The sequence below is a fragment of the Leopardus geoffroyi genome, chromosome D1 (genome assembly GCF_018350155.1).
Source record: "Leopardus geoffroyi isolate Oge1 chromosome D1, O.geoffroyi_Oge1_pat1.0, whole genome shotgun sequence".
In the NCBI taxonomy this organism is placed as follows: domain Eukaryota; kingdom Metazoa; phylum Chordata; class Mammalia; order Carnivora; family Felidae; genus Leopardus; species Leopardus geoffroyi.
In genome coordinates this window covers 110,802,644-110,822,026 of record NC_059329.1, presented here as the reverse complement: position 1 = coordinate 110,822,026, position 19,383 = coordinate 110,802,644, and the positions used below count along the sequence as shown (strand labels likewise).

Here is a 19,383-nt window from a genome sequence, read left to right as displayed (position 1 = left end):
AAGACACGGCCGGCCTGCTGACGCCGGGAAGCCAGCGGCCTGGTGAGTGCACGCTCCCTTCCACGCTACGCGTGGGGATGCTCAGGCTCCCTATGCGGTCATTAAGGGTGTATGCGCCTCCAACGACACCCACTCTCACAACAAAGAAGCTCGCCTTGCGTGGGGCCACCTCCCCTCGGCGCCACCGGCACCCCGGTGGGCGAGGAGCGAGCCCGCCCACCCGTCCGCCCGTCCCTCGGCGCTGCCCCCCGTCCGGGCTCAGGAGCTGTTCCCCGGCGGGTGCAGCGGCGCGGAGGGCCCGCACGGGGGAACAGGCGCACAGGCCTCGCAGGGGACGAGAGCGTACGACACGGCCCGGAGCCGGGGTGGCGCCCGAGGGGCGCGCGGCGACGCCGCCTCCAGCCGCGATTTAAAGGGCAGCGAGGGGCGGAGGAATCCCTGCCGACCCTCAGCGCGGATCCCTCCGCCGCGGGCGAAGCGAGGGGACGACTCGGCTGGGCTCCCTCAAAATTCGCTTTTTGTCCCTCCGCCGCCGGGAGCACCCAGCGAGGAACTCGTTTCCTGCCCGTGTTTCTCCGCCTCCCCCACCCCCCCGCGAGGCCCGTAAAAGCAACAGAGGAGGCAGGGGTGGCGCGAGGCGGCGTGGTGTCCCTCCGCCCGGCCGGGGGAACTCCTTTTCGTGTCCTTCCACCGTTCCCGGGCGGCGTCCGGACGGCTCACCGGGGGCGGCGACGCGTCTGCGGCGCGAGAGGCGAGGCTCCGGGGCTATGAGGTGAAGGCGCCCGGACACCGGCGGCGGCGCGCGCGGCGCCAGGACCCGGGACGCGGACCCCCGGCGGAGGCGGCCTCTGGGGCGCCGCGGCCGCGCGAGAGGCGAGGTGAGGCCGGGCGCGGGGACGCGGGGGCGCGGCGCGGTGGGGGCGGGGGGCTCCGGCCGCGGCTGGGACTTATTTCCCGGCAGCGGATGGAGCGGACGGTGCTGCGGCGGCAGGCGCCGCCATCTTGGATTTTACTCTCCATTTTTCTCGGGAATTATATTTTGGTGATTAATTTTCTGGGGGGCCGGGAAAGTGCCGCCCGGCAGCGCGGATCCCCCCCAGCGCGGCGGCCGGGCCGCGGGGCCGCGACGCGCCCCGAGGAGGAGCGGGCAGCGCCCGGCGGTGAGCGGGGGGGCAGGCGCGGCGCGGGCGTGCGGGGGCGCCGGGCGGCGGCGACGGCGGCGGGCTGGGGGCGGGCCGGCGGGAGCGGGGGCGCCGGGCCGGGCGGGGGCCGGGGGCCGGGGCGCGGTGTGGGGGGGGGGGCGGCCGGGGGAGGGGCGCGGCGGCGGCGGCAGCGGCGGCGGCTGGGCGGCCGGCCGGCCGGCCGGCGGCGGCGGCGGGCGGGGGCGCGGGCCCTGCAGTGGGCGCCGCCGCCGGAAGGGAGCGGTAGCGGCCGCCGGGCAGCGCGGGGCCGGGCAGCGCCGGGGCGGCCCGCGGCCGCACGAGGGGAGCAGCCCCGCCGCTCGCGATTGGGGGACTCTGTTTTCCCTCTTCTCCAATGGGCAGCCGTGATCGGGCTCGCCCAATCTGCTACCTCTGCCGCGCTCCACTTCGGCTTGTTTTTGTTTGGGCTCGAGCCTCGATTCAGGGCTCCTCCGGGGCGCGTCCCCCACCCCTCCCCGTTCCTCCGCCGACGGCGGCGCCGGCCTCGGGCCCCCTCGGGCCCCGGCCGTCCTCGCAGAGTGTCGGTTGTCCCACTGCAAACCCACAGGTGATGGGTATCGGCGTCGCTCCCACCTGCGAGGGGCGGGGAGGCGGGGGGGACGTGTTTTCAAGGTGACAGCGGGACCCAGCTTGCGGGAATGGTGTGGCAGCACGTTGGACCCGGAGAAATATTCTCGCTCGCTCTCTCTTTGGGCTCCCTCTGACCCCGCTCTGGAGCTGTCGCTTCCGACCCGTCGAGGGGGGAAGCTAGGATTTACTAGGGAGGTGGACATGTGTTCTTTGAAGGTGGTGTTTAGGAACTCGCCAGGTGACACGGAGTCCCGCGGCTCCGAGGTCTTGTGTAGAGGCGCGGCAGATGAGTTGGTTGGTCGTGACTGTGATTGTTCGTCAGGACTTTTTTGGGCTTGAGCTGCTTTCGGCTGTGCGAAAGTGCAGTTAAACGTGGGCTTCCAGGTCCGAAGACGGCTGCGTGGGATCATCAGTGGAAGCAGTTGCCAGCCGAGACTTTTTCCCTTAAGTCTTTGCTATGGAGAACACGCCTGTAACTTTTGAAGATTCATAGTGAAAGCATAAAGACTTTGAAAAGGGCCCAGGGTGGGGGGAACATCTTTGCGGGAAGTAACCGCCGGCAACTCGTACGTGTTGGAAAACGTAGCTAAAGAGTTACTTGCTGTAGGTACACGTTTATCTTGTAGCGGAACGTTTAGCCACTTGCAGCGTAGGTGTGTCCCGGTCGCTGTCGGGACGCCGTGTATTCCAAGAGTAAAGTACACAAACGCTTTAATCCCAGCATGTGGGGGAACTCAGGCCCATTTTCCAATTTTTAATCTCTGAACATTCTGCATTCTGCTCTCCCTTTCCGAGGCCCTAGCGCCACGAGCTTCCCATGCCTGGCATCTTTTGGTCACATCCTGCCCGGCCTTCCTAGCCCCCTCCCCCGGGCCCCCATCCTTCAGAAAGGCCCAGTGAGAGTGTTACCTGCTGGAGGGACCTGCTTACGTCCCTGGACGGTGCAGGGACCAGGGACGGCCGGCTCCGGAGGCCGCACACTTCCTCTGAGCTCCCTGAGCAATTGTTACTTGGTATTGTATTTGGTTACTTGCCTGTCCCTTCAGCTTTCTTGTGAACTTGTGGGGTTATTATTTATTTCCTCTGCCTGGGGGAGGCATTTGATGCAAGTGAATTTATTAGTCTCCAAGTTACTGAGGTTTGTAGCTTGTATTTAGTTTTTGAAAGATGTCAGTTCTGATGTTGCTTGAAAACATTGTCGTTAACAAAGCAACTTAGTTTCAGAGTGAAAGGAGTATTGTGGATACTTAGTCTTCAAGAGAAGATGAGCGGAGGCCTCAGTTTTGTACCCTGAACTTCGAAACCAGATTCTTTCAAAAGTCATTTCTAAGTTCTCTCTTACCGGTATGTTCACCTGTCGTCTCAGACCCACTGAACTGCTTTGCGTACTTGAACCAGATACCAGTGGGTGTCCTGGGGGGAGGTGGAGGAGGGTTGGGGGGGTACGGCAGAGCACGATGCGAAGAAGTGGTCACAGGTTGTTTGCGTGTCCAAGCATAGTGTTTTGTGGGGGGGGGGGGGGGGGGGGGATGCTGGCGTGTCATTTTCCCCTTGGGTCGTACAAATCTGGGGTTGAATCTGATTTTTCTCTACATAAGATAATGTGAGAATGTGGCCCATTTGTGTTGCAAAGACCTGTGTAGCCTGTGAACAGCTCCCCTGTCCACAGGAGTGGCCTTCCTGTGGCTTATGAGCAAATTCTTTTGGATAAACCATGTGGATTACGTTATTTTACATTCTTGCCTACCATACATGAGCTTTATTTCCTCTCCGCTCACCAAAATCCTTCTCCATGGAGCAAAATTTACAGGACCGTGTTGTATGTTAGCCCTAGGACACGGTAATTTTTGAGTTTTCCATGCAGCGGACCATGTGTCTTTGCTCCACTCTGGCACAGGGTTGGTCACATAGATACACTGAATAAACAGGGAGAGAGCTTGGGGTAGTTTTATCTCAGATACAGCTATATGCAATAGAAAGACATTTTCTTTATAGGATGTAACTTAATTTTTCAGTCTGATTCTTAGTTTTTATTTTGGGGGGGAAAGCTTATTTTACTCGCCTGTCTTGATGTAGGAAATGGTTTTAGTTGCTGTGAGAAGCACAAGCCCACGTTATTACAAGATAAAATTAAAACTAGCTAATGTACTTTAAATTGCAATCATTAGGGTGCTCTAAGCATTAGAACACAGTGATTTGAAGAGTAATTTCTTGGGTAGACTGCCAACTTTGAACTCATAAAACAACTTTATATTTGGAGCTCCTAAGTTTGAAATGTGACTTAAGCCTTGAAGTTTTAATTAATGCCTGAGTTCCATTGAACGAGCTGTACAAGGAAGGGGTCCTAGCAAACAGTAGGGAGTGAGTACCCTAGGGCATTGTCTAAAGGGTTTTCCTTAAAAAAGATTTTTTTTTTTTTTTTTTAATTTAAGGGAGGCGCCTGGGTGGCTCAATCAGTTAAGCATCTGACTTCGGCTCAGGTCATGATCTCACGTTTTGTGGGTTCAAGCCCCGCATTGGGCTCTGTGCTGATGGCTCAGAGCCTGGAGCCTGCTTCAGATTCTGTGTCTCCCTCTCTCTCAGCCCCTCTTCCATTCATACCCTGTCTCTCTCTCTCTCTCAAAAATAAATAAAACGACAACAAAAAAGACTTTTAAATTTATTTAAGTGATCTCTACACCCAATGTGGACCTTAAACTTAGGGCCCCCAGATCAAGAGTAGGAAGCTCTACTGACTGAGCCAGCCAGGTGCCTCTGTCTAAAGGATTTAAAAAAATTTTTTTTTAAACGTTTTATTTATTTTTGAGAGAGAAAGAGTGTGCGTGTGGCACTGGGGAGGGGCAGAGACAGACACACACACACACACACACAGAACCCGAAGTAGGCTCCAGGTTCCGAGCTATCAGCACAGAGCCTGACGTGGGTCTCAAACCCATGAACAGTGAGATCATGACTTTAGCCAAAGTCGGATGCTTAACCAACTGAGCCGCCCAGGTGCCCGGGATTTTTGTTTTTATGTGTATTTGTTTTTGGAGTGAGTGGGTGTGCATGTGTGTGAGAGTGGGGGAGGGGCAGAGAGGGCGAGAAAGAGAATTCCAAGCAGGCTCCGCACTGTTAGTGAAGAGCCTGACACGGGGCTTGGTCCCACAAACCATGAGGTCACTACCTGAGCCCAAATCAAGAGTTGAACGCTTAACCAACTGAGCCACCCAGGTGCCCCTAAAGGGTTTTTAATGAGGGAAAGTTTAACACTTTCTTTAAAATCTTCCTACCAACTCTACATCGTCCCCTCCCCCCCCCCCCCCGGCACCCCAGATTCTACAGATCTGTTTTTACTTTAGTTATTATTGCAATCCCTTTTCTTCCCCCTAATTTGGTATTTCCTAGAATATAGAAGTCTTGGCTGAGAGGAAAGGTCATTCCTGACCAATATCTAACCCTATATTTATTAATGTGATCTGAGTTTCTCTTTTCCGAGTCAAATGGAAGAAAGTACTTACAACTTACAAATCTATTTTTTTAACGTTTATTTATTTTTGAGACAGAGAGAGACAGAGCATGAACAGGGGAGGGGCAGAGAGAGAGGGAGACACAGAATCGGAAACAGGCTCCAGGCTCTGAGCCATCAGCCCAGAGCCTGACGCGGGGCTCGAACTCACGGACCGCGAGATCGTGACCTGGCTGAAGTCGGACGCTTCACCGACTGTGCCACCCAGGCGCGCCCTTACAAATCTATTTTGATCAACAGACATATTCCCAAATTTTCATAACATATACCTTCATTTAACTGCATGACAGGATTTTAGTAAAACCTTGGATTGCAAGTAACTTGTTCTGGAAGTGTTCTGCAAGACAAGCAAACATTTCTAATTAATTTCAACTTGATAAATGAGCAGTGTCTTGCAGTACGAGTAGTATGTGATGCCAGATGTCACATGATCCCAACTGAGCCAATGGTTCTTGAAATTCGCTTTGATACACAAGTGCTTTGGACTACAAGCGTGTTTCCTGAATGAATTATGCTTGCAAACCAAGGTTTTACTGTATTTTAATTTTTTTTAAGTTTATTTTGAGAGAGACTGCATGTGCATACATGAGTGGGGGAGTGGCAGAGAGACAGACAGACAAAGAGAATCCCAAGCAGGCTCTGTGCTGACAGCACAGAGCCCAGTGGAGGCTCGACTCACAAACTGTGAGATCATGACATGAGCCAAAACCAAGAGTCAGACATTTAACTGACTGAGCCATCCAGGTGCCCTGATTTTTACTGTTTTAAAGGAATGCCATGGTGAGAATCCATCCATACAGAAAAGACTCATAACCTTATTTTTGTAAAGCTGCATTAATGTCTAACATTAGCTTAAAACAACTTTTGACACCCATATTGCTTGGAGGCAGTGAGTTAGAGTGGATATATTATTTTTATATAGTTGGTGATGGAACCAGGAACCATTTGCATTCTAAAACATTCTCACAAGAGGAGGAAAAAAAAGTCACTAATTTCTGTAGTCATTGATGCTCCAAATTATGGTTTGCTTCAGAGTTTTGCATCCGTCATGCTAAAGGGTTCCTAGAACCAGTTTGGCCGCTTACTGCCTCTGGCTCCCGCTGGTGCCAGCCAGATTTTGGGCTGTCGGATGTGTGTGAGAGACAAACCCAGACACTACACAGTCTTGTAGCGTTGTGTGCAATTATGACTGCATTACATACAATTCTGGAGCTGGGTGAAGGACCACTGGAGTAAGAACCAGTACCTATGTTTCAGTCTGCTCTGTCATTACTTATACAAGACATTGGGCCAAGCCTCAGCTTTGTCAGCTGAACTTTAATCTCGAGATCACTCACAATTCTGAATTACATTTTACCTTTTACATTTAATTGCTATCCTATTTTCTTAACTTCTAAGAGCTATTTTAATATTTTGACGTCTCCCAAGCACCTGGGTGGCTCAGTCGGTTGAGTGTCCGACTCTTGACCTCAGCTCGGGTCTTGATCTCAGGGTGGAACCCATGCTGGGCATGAAGTCTACTTAAAAAATTTTTTTTTTTCTTATTGGTAAGACATAGTTCATCTATATATCCTATGTAGTTTTTCCTCTTTTTTTTTTTTTTGAAATGTTATTGAATTGATCTGTAGCTTACAGTCAGTCGGGTTTTAGCATTGAGAGACTAGAGCTTATCAGTGGCTCCAAAAGCTTGATGGCTTCTACTTCTGCACGGCTCCTATTTGTAAGTCGCATCTCTACAAGATGTCTTTGTTTTCTGTTATAATAGTACACAGAAGAAAAAGTAAACAGACGTAGGGGAGCATTCCCTAGTGATAAGCCTCTTTATTTATGGGTGATGCACATGTGGCTCAAGTATTGGAGTAAACCCCAGACTTCAGTTCAAACACTAGGGTTTTAGACCCAGCCTTACCATCAAATAGCAATTTGACTTCAGGAAAGCAACTTTGTCTCTGAGCTTCAGCCATCTCATTTGTAGTGTCAGTATCCGTCTCACCTGCCTCAAAGGATTGCCATGCAGGTGAACCCTGTCATGTGTTAGGGTGAAACAGGCACCTGTGTTTTAACTTGAGCATCTTTATCAGAACTCCTGCCCAGCAGAATTTCCTTGATGGCATTGGGATTGCCTCCCAGGCAGAAGGCCCCTTCAGGGAAGGGTCATCCCTCTTTCCGCTACTGCACCTTTCTGCCCTCTTCTTCAGATACCCAATTTTCACGGGCTTCCCTTTGGATTTGCATGGTCTCCCACCCTGTTAACCATGCCTGATGTTCCTAAAAGCTGAAGCTCACATGCGCCCTCTAGCGTTCCACGGACACAACCAGTATTCCAGCACCACGAACAGTGCCCGCCCGATGGCTCCCAGTAGGTTCTTGATAAATGGTGGATTCTACGTCTGCAGAATGATTCATTTTGTCTGATTTGTAGAACAAGGGTGCAGTGACTGATACAGTGTAATGATCTCTGAGGAGTATTTTTATTTTCAAGGAAATGCTTATGATATTGCATGACGTGGAGCGATATGTATTTTTAGCAAGAAAACCAACCTACTCTTAGGAAGATGAAGTTCTCCCCACTGAGGAGTAAAGGGGGGCCTGATCCTTCAGCTAGTGAACCAGTGGAGTCTGGGGCTAGAGAGGCCATATGGAGACCTCTCTGCCCTTCAAAAGAGAAAAACAAACCTCACTCAGGGTCCAAGAGGATTTAGACAAAGCCAGTTGCCTCAGAAAATATTTGGTGCTTACATGTAAATAGGTACCAGGAGTGTTTTTGACCCCCAAAAAAGGGTGATTTTTTTTTCTATATATGTGCTCTTTATTTTCCCTGATCATCCAGTGTGAAGTCTGTTCCCACATTATTCTCTTTCCCAACATCCTATTTGTTCCCTTTAAGGCTCTTCCTGGAATTTGTGGTTTCATACTTACTGGGTTGTTTCTCTTTCCACACTATCCTCTGAGCTCCATGAAATTAGGAACCGTGCCTCTTTTGTTCTAGGTTCTTACTCTTCAAATACGGGGCCGAGTATGTTTAAGATTTTGTCTGCATCAGGATTGTACCGCTTCCTTCATAGTGTTGAGAGCGTACGGGCTCGTAACCCAGCCTTGGCTTAACTTGTTTCTGATTCTCTAGGGCCTGCTCTCATTTGTAAAATGGGGATGCTAGCGGGGGTGTTGTGTATGTCATTGTGCATGTTTGATACTTTAACTGTATATAGAGTGCACATTGGAGAACGTAATGTTTTTATTCAGTGTTAACAAGCACGTGGAAAGGGGCTGTGGCGGGCGTAAGTGACGTGGGCATACAGGTGCCAGCACAGTTCTCCGATGCTGGTAAGAGCAATCTTGTGAAAGTGGTGCCTGGAAAAGAGGGCTGAGAGGGCTCTCTGTCGTGGCGGGGACTGCCAGGCCACCCCTGCCGCGTTCTTTTCTTCGCTCGTGTCTTGAGCAGACGTTTACTTAGCTGTGTGTTGGACGATGTGCCAGGCCCCTAACTGCACTTATCCCCAAACTAAGCGGGTGCTGCTTTGCAAGACCCCCGTTTCTCTCCCAGTGTGTGCCTCTTGCCCGTTGTATTTCTTCTCTCTTCCCTCTTCCTTTCCTTCCATTTAACTGCCCATGATAAAACTCAAGTTTTTTTTTTCCTTTGGTTTCATGTATTGGTAGCATATTATCTTGTCAGAAGTGAATTACTTTGGGCAGGGAATTTATCTCCTGAGCCTGTTTCTTTCAGTCCAAGGCAAAAAGCTCTGAAGTTCTGTGATTCTTTGAATTGAGAGAATGTTGAAATGCTTGGGAACCTGTAAAGTCCTTTTGTTAACGTTACCGTCTTAACAGCCCCCACTTTTCTCCTGAATTATGATGTCTTATGAGCACTTCACTTGGGTTGTGACCCCCTTCTCAAATTTAGCACATTTAAGCTTTCTCATCTTTCCTATAAACCTGTTCCGTCTTTAGTCCCTAATTCAGTTAATGGCAGTCTTGCAGTCTCCCCAGCTAGAGACTTCTGACCTGTCTTAAATTCTTTCTGGTCCTCACCACCTGTGTCTGATTTGTTACCAAGTCTTGCCAACCTTCCATGTGAAACACCAGAGCTTTTTCTCCGCTGTCCACTGGTCTTGTTGATTTAATTTCCTCTCTGCCTCCAGTCACGTGCATTTTACCACTAGGATACTTTACGGAGTACAGTTGAACAAATTCTGCAACCTTTCCTCTGTATAACCCCCAAAAAAAGAAGTTCCTATTTCACAGGATTGTGAGAATTAAATGGTAATGAGTGAAGGGAGTATTATTTATTTTTTTTAAAGTGGAGTTACAGTGGGGTGTCTGGCTGGCTGAGTCGGAGGAGCACTTGACTTCTTCATTTCGGGGTTGTGAGTTCAAGCCCCACGTTGGGGTAGAGATTACTTAAAATCTTGAAAAAGAAAGTGGAGTTGCAGTAAGGAAAAAATGTTTCACCAGAAACACATCAAGCGGGATTCCACTGTAACAAAATCTGTAGTCCCTCTGGTTGTTGACGTGTGAAGGTGTAGTTTGGTATGATTTGTAATCATACATTGTTGCCAGAGTCACATTCCTTCTCTTCCGGAGCAGTACGACAAGCAAGGCTGGTCTCTGTTCTGTAGCATAAATCTGGTATTTTTTTATTCTCTTGAAAATTTGTATTTCTTTTAATGGGTATGGTGATACGATATTTTTCTTGAGAGAGTCATAACTCTAAGATAAGGAATGGAGGGCAAATTTCTGCTTGATTTTTTTTTTTTTTTTTTTTTTTTAAGTTTATTTAGTTGAGAGAGAGAATACCAAGCAGGCCCAGTGCTGTTAGCACGGAGCCCAGCGCGGGGCTCAAACTCCCAAACCGTGAGATCATGACCTGGGCCGAAACCAAGAGTCAGATGTTTAACCGACTGAGCCACCCAGGTGCCCCATTTGCTTGATTGTTTTAAGTTTTGTGAACAATGCAGCAACCTGTCTGACCCTCTGTTTCCGTGTTTGTTGCCTGAAAAGAGGGGACAGTTGGAGATCTTTATTTTATTAGCAATTTCTGCTTGTTAAATCCTGTGCCAAACCAGGGAGGTAGGCCCTATTTTCATTGTACTCATGAGGCATCTGTGAGGTTGAATGACCTGTCCATGGCTGTACTGCTGGAGGGTAATGAATGGGGCCGGAGCGGAACCTAGGTGCATTGACCCCCATCCATCGAGAGCCACATCCTGGACCCTCTGTGCTCTGCCCCTTGCAGACTTAGCCTTGGCCTTTAAGACCTGGCCCAGGAGTCACCTTTTGGAAGTTTTTCGTCACCCTTGTCTTTGCCCTGTGAGAATGGATTGATTGTTCTTTGTTCTACTTACCTCCTATCTTCTGAGGAATTATTGGCTGTACTTACAGACTTTTGACACTAGGTGGCATCTGTTTATAGAAAAGTAAAATGCTGTTTGGGTCTCAGGGAAGAGTAACAAAGGAAGTATCCTTGATTTTATTTATAGGCTCTACTAGATAAGCAAATGGGTCAGATGTGGAGAGATGGGGAAGCAGGTTGTTTTGTTTTGTTTCTGTGGAATTTCTCCCAACAACCGCATCAGCTAACACCTTTATTTTGGAAATGCTACTGAGACAATTGGAGACACGAATCCTTTGTTGTGATACATATCAGATGTGGATAAATAAAGACTGATGAATCAGTACATTTCATACTACAACCATTAGAGACGGGTTGATTACACACTCAGTTGCAGATCAGTGGCCGAATAAGTGGGTTTAAGTGTTGTGATGTCTGCTCGTGGACTTACCAGGAGTGCATGTTTTGCTGTTTCAGATGTTCTGCTAAATGAAAAATCTCCTCTCTGGGTTTAAACTTCCGTTTTTATTGTAAAATGTTTACATAAATATAAACAAATGTTCAATCGTAACACTTCTATGGAAGGTCTTGGTTATCTGGGGTTAAAGCACAGTGCCTCAGCAAAATGTGTGATTGAGATGCTAGCTTTATCTTCAAAATCTGTATCTCTCTGTCTGTAGCCATGATTTATAATGGCAGTTGAAGGGGGAAATAACTGTTTTTTATTTTTTTATTTAAAAACATTTTTTTTAACGTTTATTTATTTTTTGAGACAGAGACAGAGCATGAATGGGGGAGGGTCAGCGAGAGAGGGAGACACAGAACACAAAACAGGCTCCAGGTTCTGAGCTGTCAGCACAGAGCCTGACGCAGGGCTCAAACCCACGAACCGCGAGATCATGACCTGAGCCGAAGTTGGACGCCTAACCGACTGAGTCACCCAGGTGCCCCATAATAACCGTTTTTAAAAGTATATTTAAAACAACTTTTTAAAGGTGTTTATAAGTTTTTCCTGTGATACGTTGCAATTTTATGTGTTTTGGGGGTCTGGTAACTGTAAAGCATTTTTCCTTTGGTTTACTTTGTCATGGTCTCTGTATTAGTTTCTTGTGGCTGCTGTAACAAACTGCCACAAATCTGGTGTGTTAAGACAGCAGAAATGTATTCTCCGCTGGGGAGGCCAGAAGTTCGCCCGCTGTTTCACAGGGCCAAAATCAAGGCGTGGTATGGCTCCCCCTGGAGGCTGTGGGACAGAAGTCTGTTCCTTGCCTCCCCTAGCTTGTGCGTCCTTGCCTCTCCTGTCAAATCTCCCTCTGCTGCCCTCTTGTAGGGTCGCTTGTGATAGCATTGAGAGCCCACCCAGATAACCTGTTTCGTTTCAGAACCCATAACTTAACCGCCTCTCCAAAGAACCTTTGCTTTGTAAACATTCACAGGCTCCACATTAGGACCCGATATCTTTGGGGACCGTTTTCCAGCCTACTATAGTCTCCTTTGTAGCAGTTAGCACTACCATTTCAGCATGATTCATGATCCTGTCTCTGGCCATCATTTTATCCTGAAAGGGGGTGGGTGGAGCATTACGATGCATTGTGGGAAATTGCTCCCAGTCTGGTGCCGTCTCTTGCCGCATCAGAAGGGGCTTTACCACCTGAGGCTGCCTGGGGATGCTGTTAAGTGGGCTGAAGCAAAACGCTTGATCGCTTTGACTCTACAAAACCTGGCGAAAAACAAGAAATGATACTTACTCATCTGACTTCGCAAATGACACTTCTTTCTGACAGTATTTATAAGAGCAAGTTGTAAGGTTACAAGTCTGATCATAAATTCACGATAGTTTTCTCGAGTGCTTAACTGTCTTGTCAAAATGTATTCTAGGCTTAGCGTGTTGTAACGTGGGATATTGATCACACGTGATTCTGATAGCTTTGCGGGGGCTTCTTATATTGGCCTGATAGTATGAATTATTATTTTAGAATTCCGTGGGACCTTGGATATCTATTGATTACAGATGGATTTGGCATAATTTGATAAAGACAGATTTGCAATTCTTTGGTATATCATTGTGGAGTCCTTTTGTAACTTTATTTATTTTTTTTAAATTTTTTTTTCAACGTTTGTTTATTTTTTTTGGGACAGAGAGAGACAGAGCATGAACGGGGGAGGGGCAGAGAGAGAGGGAGACACAGAATCGGAAACAGGCTCCAGGCTCTGAGCCATCAGCCCAGAGCCCGACGCGGGGCTCGAACTCACGGACCGCGAGATCGTGACCTGGCTGAAGTCGGACGCTTCACCGACTGCGCCACCCAGGCGCCCCTGTAACTTTAGATTCAAAAGAAAGTACTAATCACCAGTTGGCCTGTATGTAGCAGTTAGGTTTGAGCCTAAAAAGGGAGATGTGATAGGAACGGACCTGTGGTTTGTTGAGCCTTGTGCTCGGTTCCAGTGACCCCAGAGTGCACCTTAGCTAGCATCTGCTGCAGTGGGAAAGCCAGGTGTCAAGTAATTACATGAAGAGGCGAGGACAGTTGAAAGAGAAAGCTTCTAAGAAGGCAGCCTGTGGGACGGAGGACTGGGGGTGGGGGGACTGATGGGCAGCTTGACCGCATCCCAGGTACAGAGCCCGTGTACACGCCTAGCACGCTAGCGGGATGAGGCCCCGGGCTGTGTCTGGAGGTCCAGCTGGAGCGCGGGGAGAGGGGCAGGGCCGCACCATGCAGGACCTTTTGGGGATCAGCAAGGCAAGTTGTGTTACTGGTAGTTCTTAACAATTTCCAGATACTACTTGTGTTTCTGCTATTGCATGGAGGTTGGACATGTGAGGCCCCAGAAGGGAAATTGGATTTTTACTTCACTGGTGGGTTGCACTGACCCTAGCCTGTGCAGTCACTGCTGGCCCCGGGGGTGGGGGTGGGGGGGACACTTTTGTTCTTTGGGGGGGGGCTATTTTCTCTCTGGACAGTGCTTTCTTTCATTTTCATGCTTTTGTGTTTGTCTTCCTTGTGCTTATTTTAACAATAAAGCTCCAGGGAGGCTGCGACTGTGGTACTGGAATATCATGGTCTCTAAGCAGAGGCGTCAGAAACTTGTGGAAGTATCTCAGTGACATGTTAGACTTCCCTGATGTTTGAATTGCTATAATTAAGGTTTTAGAAATTGGCTTTGACGACATACATAAAAATGATGCAGAAGGATTTTTGTGATGTCTTATTTTCCTTTTAATATCTCTGTGTTCAAATTTTTATTATAAAAGTAATACATGCTCATTTTGAGAAGTTGAACTTTGTGAAAGATATACCGCATAACAAAAAAATTGCTTGTGATCTCATTCTCCGGAGATAATTCTGTTAGCTACTTGGTGTTTCGGATTGTTTTCTTAGGATATTGTAGCTGAATCACTTGAAAATTGTTTGCTCTGTTTTTTCTCAGTAAAGTTTTTGAAAAGTCCTCCGGCAGGCTTTTTTTTTTTTTTTTTAATCCTGCTTTTTAAAAATGTGTGCGGGGGTGCTTGGGTGGCTCAGTTGATTAAGCGTCAGACTCTTGATTTCAGCTTGGGTCATGATCTCACAGTTGTGGGATTGAGCCCCACATCAGACTCCACACTGAGCATGGAGCCTGCTTAAGATTAAGATTCTCTCTCCCTCTCTCTTCTGCCCCTCTCCCCTGCTAGCACTCTCTCTCTTTCAAAATAAATAATAAAGATAAACCTTAAAAACGTGTGCTACCTTCTCAACCACATGGGACTTGTTTCTTTGCCGTTGGATAATTTCTCTAAGATAAACTGTCTGAGACAAGTTCAACATGTAGTCTGGTTAGAGAATTTTTTTTTAATTTTTTTTTTTTAACATTTATTTAATTTTGAGACAGAGACAGACAGAGCATGAACGGGGGAGGGTCAGAGAGAGAGGGAGACACAGAATCTGAAACAGGCTCCAGGCTCTGAGCCATCAGCCCAGAGCCCGACGCGGGGCTCGAACTCACGGACTGTGAGATCGTGACCCGAGCCGAAGTCGGACGCTTAACCGACTGAGACACCCAGGGGCCCCTCTTTTTTTTTTTTTTTTTTTTTTAATGTTTGTTTATTTTCAGAGAGACAGAGAGAGAGAGAGAGAGAGACGGACCATGAATGAGTGTGGGAGGGGCAGAGAGAGAGGGAGACAGAGGATCCCAAGCAGGCTCCATGCTGCCAGCACAGAGCCCGACTTGGGGACTGATCTCACGAACTGAGATCATGACCTGAGCCAAAATCAAGAGTCAGATGCTCAACCGACTGAGTCACCCAGGCTCACCTGGTTAGAAAATTCCTGATGGTGTCACAGGAATTATATTAAAATTCTTGATTTATTCAGAGTCATTGTTTTCATTTTACTGACAGTTTTTAAAATTCTGGTTTGTGTTTAAGACATTCAAGTAGGAAAGGATTGGAACAGAGTTTTCAAATTGAGCATGAGCAGTTAAGTCAGAAGTCACTCAACAGTCCATAACCCCTTGTGTCCCCATAAAGGGACAGTGGAAGGAGAGAAGGACATTGACGTTTGTTGATGCTCTGTCACTGCTGGAACAGTGCAGGCACTTGATGTGAACCAAGCACATTTTCTGTGAAACAACTCTGCTTTGCTTTGAAAATTTTTTAAGTATTGGGTTTTTTGTTTGGTTGTTTTTGTTTTTTTTTTTTTTTTCCAATTATAAATAGATTTGCTGTAAACATTTGGAGGGTAAATTTTTTTATGTTCATCTCATTCCCCCAAAGATAGGGAATGCTGTTGGTGATTTGAAATGTGTGGTGTGCCTCTTACCTTAGTGGTATTATCATAGGAAGTTTCTTCTTTTTTTTTCTTTATAAACTTCTTTGTAAATTCTTTTTTATGTTTATTTATTTTTGAGAGAGACAGAGACAACGTGAGTGGGGGCAGGGGGGTGGAGCAGAGAGAGAGACTCCCAAGCAGGCTCCATGCTGTCAGCACAGAGCCCAATGCGGGGCTCGAGCTCAGGAAACTGAGATCATGACCTGAGCTGAAACCAAGAGTCAGACGCTTCACCAACTGACCACGCAGGCGCTGTAAACATTTTTTATTTGTGAGTAATCTCTACACGCACCGTGGGCCTTGAACCACCACCCCAAGATCAAGTCATGTACTCCACCAGCTGAGCCAGCCAGGTGCCCCTAAAAAGTTTCCTCTTTAAATACAACTGTAAGTCTTTAAATATTGTCCTCTTGGAGTGCAGGTCTTTTAAACAAATTTTTTATTAACATTTATTTATTTTCGAGAGAGGGGATGGGGGGAGACAGAGCATGAGAGGGAGTCACAGAATCTGAACCAGGCTCCAGGCTCCGAGCTGACAGCACAGAGCCCAGTGCGGGGCTCGAACCCATGAACCGTGAGATCATGACCTGAGCCGAAGTCAGACTCTTAACAGACTGAGCCACCCAGGTGCCCCGTCGACCCTTTTTTTTAAATCCACGGTTGATGGTAGAATCTGAAGAATCTGAATTCCTTCCCCACCTGTTGGTCCAGTGAAGCCACGTGAAGTGAATCTTCCTTTCCGGTTGACTTCAGAGTGGGTGAACCTCTCAGGGACACATACTGGCTGTCCCCGAGTGCTGCCGCAACTGCCCTTCCTTAGAGCCTGCTTACGCCGTTCTTGTTCTTGTGAGCACTCTGGAAAGTAGAGGGAGCCGAGCTTGTGCAGCCCCCTCAGGAACGCCCCGTTACGCTCAGGTGCTCTTTGTTATTCCTTTAGAAAAGGAATCTTCTTTTTTTTTCTTTTTTTTTAATGTTTTTATTTATGTTTGAGACAGAGGGAGACAGCATGAGCAGGGGAGGGGCAGAGGGAGAGGGAGACACAGAATTGGAAGCAGGCTCGAGGCTCTGAACTGTCAGCACAGAGCCCGACGCGGGGCTCGAACTCACAGACTGCGAGATCGTGACCTGAGCCGAAGTGGACGCTCAACCGATTGAGCCACCCAGGCGCCCCGGGAATCTGTTTGTTTAAAAACTTGTTGTTAAAAAAGAGCCATATAAACTCTGAAGGCATGCTGATCTCAAATTAACCTTCCTTTCATCTCCCTCCCCTGAGTTTAATTTACATGTATTCTTTTGGTCACATGCAGCTTTTTCTCATTTGAAACAAATGACACAGGACTTAGGACTCTTTCTGTTCATTATTCCCTGTGTTCCCCTCTGCCATCTAACTCTTTCCCCACGAGCCCATGTTTCAGCACTTCACGTCTGTTCTCAGATCGTCAGCGGCCCATCTTGCCCTTGAGTTTTGATGCCTGAAAGAGCTTTGCCCTGTGAGCGTCTGCGGCCCGTGCCCGAGTCGGTCACGCGCTTCCTGAAGCGCTGGTCCCTGTTTGCTCTTTGCTTTTCCTCCCTGACTAGTTGCTCCTTTCAGTTGCCTTTGCTGCTGGGTCCTGGTCTGCTCCCTGTGTCCTTAGCCTTCTTTCACCTGCACTCACCCCCTGGGTGATTGCATCTTGTCCCATTAGGGCACCGGCCAGCCTGGACCAGTACTCCAGGCCCTTAGGTCCAGCGGCCCGTCTGGCGTCTGTCTCTCCTGGGCATCTCGAACATGACCGAAACTCAACTCCTGCGCCCCGACCCCTGCCAAAACCTGAGCTGCCTGTAGTCCTTGCCACCTGTGTCAATTCTGTGCTTCAATTTGGAGGCCTGTTAGAGTCCCCTCTTTCCCACAGTCCGCTTGCGGATCCTGTCTATCTGCGAACCTTCGGAAAAGATCCCAAAACCAGTGACTTCTTCTTGCCACCCGAGCTGCCCCAGGCCACTGGTTCATTGCAGTAGCCTCTTAACTGGTGCTTTCTCTCGTGTTCCCCAGTTATTACTGGCTTCATTAGATCTGCTTTTTAAAAAGCATTTATCTGTGAGCCTTCCTCCACATAGCAAGCGGCTAGTGTGGGCCTTTAAAACTGTAACTTAGACCACATCAGTCCTGCTTTCCATCTCCCTGAGAGTCCATGCCCAGGTGTCAGCAGTGGCTTTGACACTCTCCGTTACATGTTCTGGCACCCCTTCCGGTCTCCCTCCTGCCCCCTCCCTGCTTACCCCGCCGCAGCCACACTGGACTCTGTGCTGGTCCTCTGCACACCCACTGCTGCCTCCCTTTCCCACCCTGTGTCACCTGAAACACTCCCTGCCACTTAGAAACCGCTTGATTTTCTCCAAGGTGCTGGCATTTAATTGCTAATTTGTTACTTCCCAGCAATTTTTTCATTAGAATGTAAGCACAGATGAGGGCAGAAACCTGGTTTTGTCCTTTGCTGTATCCCCCGGGCCTGGAACCGGAATGTAATAGATGTCTAATAATTTTCCTGATTTACACACTTGACCCTTGAACCCCCTGTGTGGTCAGAATTCCACATACAACTTTTGACTCCCCAAACACTTAGCTACCAACAGTCTACTGTTGACTGGAAGCCTTATCGACAAAATAAATGGTTAACGTGAGTTTTGTATATTACATGTGTGATATGCTGTATTCTGCACTAAAGCTCCAGAAGGTGTGATGAAGAAAATCCTAAGAGAGAGAAAACACATCGGAAAACAATTGACACAGAAGTGGATCCGTGGTGTTCAGGGGTCATATTGGGGAATCGGAACAGAGAGGGATTTGGCATCGTTACTCCATTTAAGGAGTGACCGCTACTCTTTGAAATTTTGTTTTTCTGCCAATTTTGGGGTAAATTTCAGGTAATTCTTACTTCTGAACATAGGGGCCAATTGGTTCAGACGCTGTCAACCAAGCCAAGTCCGTGGTGGTATTTGTGAGCCAGCTGTTCCCCAGGCCCGAGAGACCACACCCTCGCTGATGTTGGGCGTGGGGCTGCTGTGGGAGCCGTGAAAGGCTTTAGGCTTTGCTGGCCTCCCCATGTTTCTCCACAGGCTACTACGATGTCAGCTGTGTGAGCTTTTGGGATTCCGTCTCCACCTTTAACATGTAAGTGTTCTTTCAGCTTGTGGTCTTAGAGGAAAGATGGCACCAACGAGAAGAGTCTGCACTCAGGAGGCCAGAACAAACAAACAGCGACCTCATGATTAGTAGGGCATACATTCATTTTGAGCTAGAAATTTATAAATAGCCCCCAAATTCTGATAGTTTCACTAGAACTGGTTTTTACAAAACAGTTCATTTGTGAGCTTAAGTAATGTCTTTTGCCTTAACGGTAACTGCCGCTGTCTGGACAAGGGGACCAGGGGACCAGGGGAGCGTGTGGGAGCCTCAGCTAGAAAGTATCCAGGCGGGCAGTGTAGTCATACCAGTGAAATTCAGCTATGTTCTGTGATTGACGGCGTGATACCTTAGTATCTTAAAAGTTCAAACAAAATAATATCGGTTGACTGCAATAGAAGTGAGACTGGAGGGGCGCCTGGGGGGCTCACTCGGGACTTCGGCTCAGGTCGTGATCTCACGGTCCCCACGTCGGGCTCCGCGCTGTGTGAGGCACGCCTGAGATTCTCTCTCTCTGCCCCTCTCCTGCTCGCACACACTCTCTCTACAACAAAACAAAACAAAACAAAACTTGTAAAAAATGAGGCTTGGGCGCCTGGGTGGCGCAGTCGGTTAAGCGTCCGACTTCAGCCAGGTCACGATCTCGCGGTCCGTGAGTTCGAGCCCCGCGTCGGGCTCTGGGCTGATGGCTCGGAGCCTGGAGCCTGTTTCCGATTCTGTGTCTCCCTCTCTCTCTGCCCCTCCCCCGTTCATGCTCTGTCTCTCTCTGTCCCAAAAATAAATAAACGTTGGAAAAAAAAAATTAA

General features: G+C 48.5%; 1 protein-coding gene across 8 annotated transcripts in view; it reads left to right on the top strand.

Annotated features, from left to right (window-relative positions):
- The first annotated feature begins 306 nt into the window (after positions 1 to 306).
- KMT5B (lysine methyltransferase 5B) overlaps positions 307 to 19,383 on the top strand; it is a 57,748-nt gene continuing 38,671 nt past the window's right edge. For 3 of the 8 annotated variants that reach the window (XM_045486094.1, XM_045486090.1, XM_045486100.1), the window contains exon 1: positions 948 to 1,160. The gene's annotated coding sequence lies outside the window, so the exon portion shown is untranslated. Of the gene's footprint in view, positions 879 to 947; positions 1,161 to 19,383 lie in introns of those variants that run through there. The other 5 variants (XM_045486092.1, XM_045486099.1, XM_045486093.1 and 2 more) reach the window with 5 other exon arrangements.